We start from the raw sequence: 6,000 nt of genomic DNA, 5'->3' as shown, positions 1-6,000 counted from the left end.
CCATAGCTGAGTAAGATATGTATACAATATGTGAATTTTATGTTTGTGTCTTGTTCTGACCACTGAATGCAAATCGACATTTTTACTTAAATTTTTGAAAAATATCTGAAGTTATATTTAATATGTATTTACTATTAGTTATGTTATACTTTACTAGATATGGTGTATATACAATACAGTTATACGTAGGATAATTCAGATGTACTTTCTACTAATTTGCCTAATAATGAATTTTGAATGTACAAGATTGCTATTGCCTACTGAAATGACCTTCATCTAGAATTTAGATTTTTTAATATTTTTAATATTGTTAGTTTACTTTTTCCGCTTCTTTTTTACTCTCCCCTTTACCTTGAGTGAAATAATAATCTTTGCATGTTTCCTTTTTTCCTCTTTTTTCATTACGAGAATGCTGAAATTAGGGTGTAGGAGCCGTGATAAAGGTATACCTACCGGCCCACGATCTTAAATAAATGGCGTGGGTCTGGTGTTTTTCGTCAGACAATTACTTTTGGAACTATTGGTTCGAGTGAGCTGTTATGCAAACCTTTTTTATAAATTGAAACTATCTTTAAATTTATCTAACTATGAAACTTATCTTTTTGCAATATAACTCTATAAATAGATGTTGTATTAAAACGTGGAATGCCCAGACAGGCACAGATAATATATATCGGTATCCTTACTCGGAGGTCTTGAGAAACAAAGATAGGACTAAATACTTGATATTGTACTTTTTATTAATAATTAACCAGGAACACTAGTATGAACGAAACTTTGATTATATTTAACTTCCAATTAAAACTAGCATCTTACACGTAGTAAATAATAATAAAATAAGTAGCGAAGATTCGATTGTAAACTGATCAAAAAACATCAAATAAATACAAAATAATTTATCTACTTAGTTATAAAATAACTATGATGCAGCAATTATACCACAACTAAGATTTATTGACTATTTATTTACTTCGTGCCTCGCTAAACATGGCGCGACTGGTTGGCAGTGCGCGTTTTAACATTTAAATATGGCGCTTTAAGGGAACGCGAACGTGAAAGCCGGGAAGCTGACGAGGAGACGCTGCGATAACTTGAACAGGTAAACGCCGGCAGAGATTTGAATGCGGGCACGGCTTAAGATTGAACTTTTATTCCTGCACGCTGTAGGATATTGCACGTACCGACTCGAACGCGGGCATTGTGTGCTTATTAATGAAATTGCCGACACTGGTTTTCTTCTACGCCCGAGTATAACTTACGAAGGCACTTCAGTATAATGTCTTAGCCTGCCACTTCGATAAAAACGCTTATTTCCCTCAATGGTAAAGTACCTAATAAATATTTCGTTCTTTTAGGTACACGTACTCGTGTATCCTGAATCTCTAATTGCTGCATCGGATCTGATGTACCCCTCAGTGAGAATACACCGATAGGTGAGTCTTTCACATAACACTGTGAATAGGAAGCACCTTTGTTTATAAATAATAGCTCCCACATATATACAATTTTAATTAAACTTACTATGAAAGTATACCTTTGTTCCAGGCTCTTCTAACTGATTTCTACATATTACAAAAGCATTTTGAAACTTTGTTTTTGGCAAGACGTAATTGCGACTGAGGTAATGCTCTGCTATCTTTATTAATGGAATGGTGCGTTTGGGACTACTTTTATCTAGTATCTGCCTTGTGAGCACCTAGTGTATGATATACCTGGTTTCACTGGAATAATTTTTCCTTTCTTTTCTTAAGTTTATGGGTTAATTTTGGTAGCCTCTTGAATTGACGTGTTTGGCTCTTTTACACTTTTCTTGGTGGAATTGGTTATGGGTAACATAATATCTCTATTAGTTAGTACAACTAATAATGTAAATATGTTTGGGTTTCAGCCCTGATGAAGTCTGTTGATGCAAGGATTAGCATCAGACGAAACACGTGTTGGCTGAAAGTCAATTAAGGACAAAATTGTGAATTGGAGTAAAGAAAAACCAATAGAGGAGATTGGAATACTGGAATTGTGGAATTTTCATTAACTAAAGACTTTACTTGGCAAGGAAGATATCACCTCTGCACTAAATATTATTGGACATTGTACCGGATTGGTGAATTGCAACCTAATGATTAATTTTGTGGAGCTCAGAGAGATACTGTTTTGATTGCTTAACTCCCTGGAGTTCCGGGGTTTCTTGGGTCACTGTTGGTAACCAGTACCTTTCTCTCTTGGAGTTCACTTTTCTGATTTTGTTGAATTTGTAATATATTCCTATACTTAGAGCTGTGCGCCTGATCTTTGACTTGGTTGCCAAATTAGCTTTAGTTGGTAAACAAACACCCTGCACAGCCGAGTGAACGCTGCCGCAGGTGAATGTTTGGTTAATTTCGCCGCTACTCGCCACCCAGCGGACACGCCCACCGGGCTGGCCACGCCCCCTCGCTGACGCATAAAAGCGCGCTGAATTGATATCGTTGCTCTTACAGAACCACTCCTGAGGCGAAAAGCCGGGAGAGACAATGATTTTTTAAAAAAGTTGTGTAATTGCTAAGATAGCATTATTTGTATTCTTTTAACCTCACTCACCCCCTTTGGGCACTCCCCACTTGCTAAACAAACACCCTGCACAGCCGAGTGAACGCTGCCGCAGGTGAATGTTTGGTTAATTTCTCCGCTACTCACCGCCCAGCTGACACGCCCACCGGGCTGGCCACGCCTCCTCTCACCACCCTCCCTACCTCCATAAAACATGATCAGCCACCGGACGCGCAGCGGACGAGCGCAGCGGGCGCGACGATTGCGCGCCAAAGGCACGCTTAAGGCAAGCTCGTCTGCGCTCGTCCATGCCAAGGCCGGGCCTAGGGCTACCCCCCCTGATCCTGTACTGCCACATACCTCGCCCAAAGCAAACAGACTCAAATACACCGCTGAGCAACTCCGAGAAATCAAGAACTCATCGGACTTGCCACATTCCCTACCACTTCTGCTGTACACCAATCCTACAATAGGTCCTCACAAGTGCGATACCTGCATTACCCCTATCCCCTCTAATATTTCTACTCACCAGACCCTAGCAGCACTCATCAATGTGCGCTCTGTCCCTAAACATAAAATTCAAATCTCAGAATTCATAGAATCATATAATCTAGATTTATTATTCATCACTGAAACTTGGGGTGATGACTCCTCTGGCCCAGATTTCAAAGTAGCAACTCCACCTAATTACTGCGTTTGCAGACGGACAGAGTAAAGAGAAAGGGTGGAGGGTTAGCCATTATTTATAAAGACCATCTCAGAGTCAAAATTACGGACTCTAAATACAGCGACTGCGAGGCTTTCTCCTTTACCATCAGCCTATCTGGTAATCAATCAGTAACAGGCATGTTACTCTACCGCCCCCCCGGATCTAGACTGAAATTCCTTAATAACCTCAACAATATAATCAAGGTGTCAGCAGGAACGCCACACTTCACTATTTTAGGAGACTTCAATTTCCATCTTGAAGCTACTCGCGATCCCGATACCTCTGCACTTATAAATGACCTAGCAGCTGCTGGTCTCCAGCAAATCGTTAAACAACCTACCCACAAAGCGGGACATACATTAGATGGGCTATTTACCAACAACCCTCATATCCTGGTTACGACTGTAATCCCTCTTGTTTGGACGGATCACTCTGCTGTTTGTTTTTCAATAAATCATAACTCCCTTCCACTAGCCTCCACATTATCCTCTCCCTTCTCCTTTAGAGATTGGAAAAATATCAACCCTCCTCTATTAGCTGCCAAACTGCTCGACAGCTTGACCATTGAGGAACAGGATCCGTCCTTAGCGTCCACTAACTACCTCAACTGTTTAAACAGAGCTTGCCTCGACCTAGCCCCCCTTAACACTTCCCATCGCACCAGAAAACTTCCCACGGCCCCGTGGTTCACAGAACCCTTACGACTGCAGAGACAACATTGCAGGAACTTAGAAAGGCACTGGCGCCGCTACTACAACTCCACAGACAAAACCGCTTACAAAAGTGCCCTTTCTAAGTATAAAACACTTATCACCTTGGAAAAGACACGTTGCTACACCGCCCAAATCAATCAGGCAAAGAACTCCGCAAGAGAATTGTTTCAGGTTGTTACCCATCTTTCTAATCCTCCCACCCCTCGTTCTGACGGATCACAGGACCTCTGTGACTCCCTTGCTAAGTTCTTTAAAGATAAAGTTACCACTATCTTCTCAGCCTTCTCCCACTCTCACTCTGCTGCCACTACTATTCCAATACCTTCCAATAATGCACCTACTTTTTCAGCCTTTGAAACTGCTACGGAGGAACAAGTCCAGCGACTTGTCTCCAATACAAAATCAGGATCACCTCTAGACCCCTGTCCTCCTGCTATCCTTAACCTCATTCCAGAAGCCATCTCCCCTGCTCTTACCACCATCTGTAACGCTATGTTCACAACGGGCATATACCCATCAGTGTGGAAGGAAGCTATTATTAAACCCCTTTTAAAAAAAACTACTCTCGATCCCCTCCTCCCCGCCAGTTATCGCCCCATTGCATGTCTCCCGTTTCCAGCAAAAATCTTCGAAAACATAATGAACACACAGTTATCTGAATTTATAGATAATAACAACCTACTGGATGACACCCAATTCGGGTTTAGACAGGGTCATGGGACCGAGACTGCGCTATTAAAATCAGCAGACGAAATAAGGATGACATTGGACAGGGGAGGAGCGGCAGTATTAATACTGCTAGACCTCTCTGCAGCTTTCCACACGGTCGATCATGTCCCCTTGATCGACCGTGTCACATCAATAGGAATTCAGAATAAGGCAAAAAAATTCTTGCTTCATTCCTGGCTGACCGCTCGCAAACAGTAAAAATGGATCAGTACACCTCCCATACCTTCACTCTTCCCTGCGGAGTTCCTCAGGGCTCCTCGCTGAGTCTGACACTGTTCAACATTTATGTTTCGGACTTAGCGAGGGTAATAAAATCTCACCGAATTGCCCTTACAACATATGCAGATGACACCCAACTGGTGTTATCTGTACACAACAATGATACATCAGTTGCGGCAAACTTCGAAGAGGGAATGCGGGCAATCAGTTCCTGGATGTCATCAAACTGTCTTAAGTTAAACTCTGACAAAACAGAGGTGATGACATTCGGGAAACTGGAGCCAACTTGGTCCCCCCTATGGTGGCCACCCGAGATGGGAGCCCCACCTCAACCTGTTACCAAGGTTCGTAACCTTGGAGTCATATTTGATAATAAAATGACTTTCAATCAACATGTCAATTCTGTGGTCTCCTCATCCTTCTACATCTTGAGAAAAATAAAGAAACTGATGCCATATCTCCCCCCGTCGGCTGGCAAAACCCTGATCAGCACTTTGGTTTTCTCAAAAACAGACTATTGCAACGCCCTTCTCCTGAGCGCTCAGGAAAAGGTCCTTAACAGACTACAGCTAGTCCAGAATGCCTCAGCCAGAATCCAACTGAGCATTCCAAAGTCTACCTCCATCTCCCCTTACATCCGACAGCTGCATTGGCTCCCGATCAGGAGCCGGACAAAGTTTAAAGCACTGTGTATTGCTTACAAAGCCATTAATAACTCAGGCCCACAGTTTCTTAAAAATGCACTCTGCCCGCTTGAACACTCAAGAACACTACACTCCTCCTCAGCCCACTTGCTGAAAGTCCCGGGTACAAAAAGGGCCACTTGGGGAGACAGATGTTTCACTATTTCCACGGCCAAACTTTGGAACTCACTACCCCTTCATATCAAAACTGCCCCCACCCTTCTTAGCTTCAGAAAAAAGCTAAAAACTTGGTTTTTTTCAGTATAATCTCTGCCACAGTAATGGTTCTGTATTCTGAGCGCCGAGACACCCCCGGGTAGTTGTGCGCTATAAAAATCGCATAAACATAAACATAAACATTAGTGTAAAGACAGTAGTAAAGATAAGAAAGAAGTACAAGGAAGCCAGAATAAATCGGACT

This window comes from Lissotriton vulgaris, unplaced genomic scaffold, assembly GCF_964263255.1.
Source record: "Lissotriton vulgaris unplaced genomic scaffold, aLisVul1.2 SCAFFOLD_1208, whole genome shotgun sequence".
Taxonomy (NCBI): Eukaryota; Metazoa; Chordata; class Amphibia; order Caudata; family Salamandridae; genus Lissotriton; species Lissotriton vulgaris.
The sequence above is the reverse complement of the archived record's forward strand: the minus strand, read 5'-3'. Positions refer to the sequence as shown.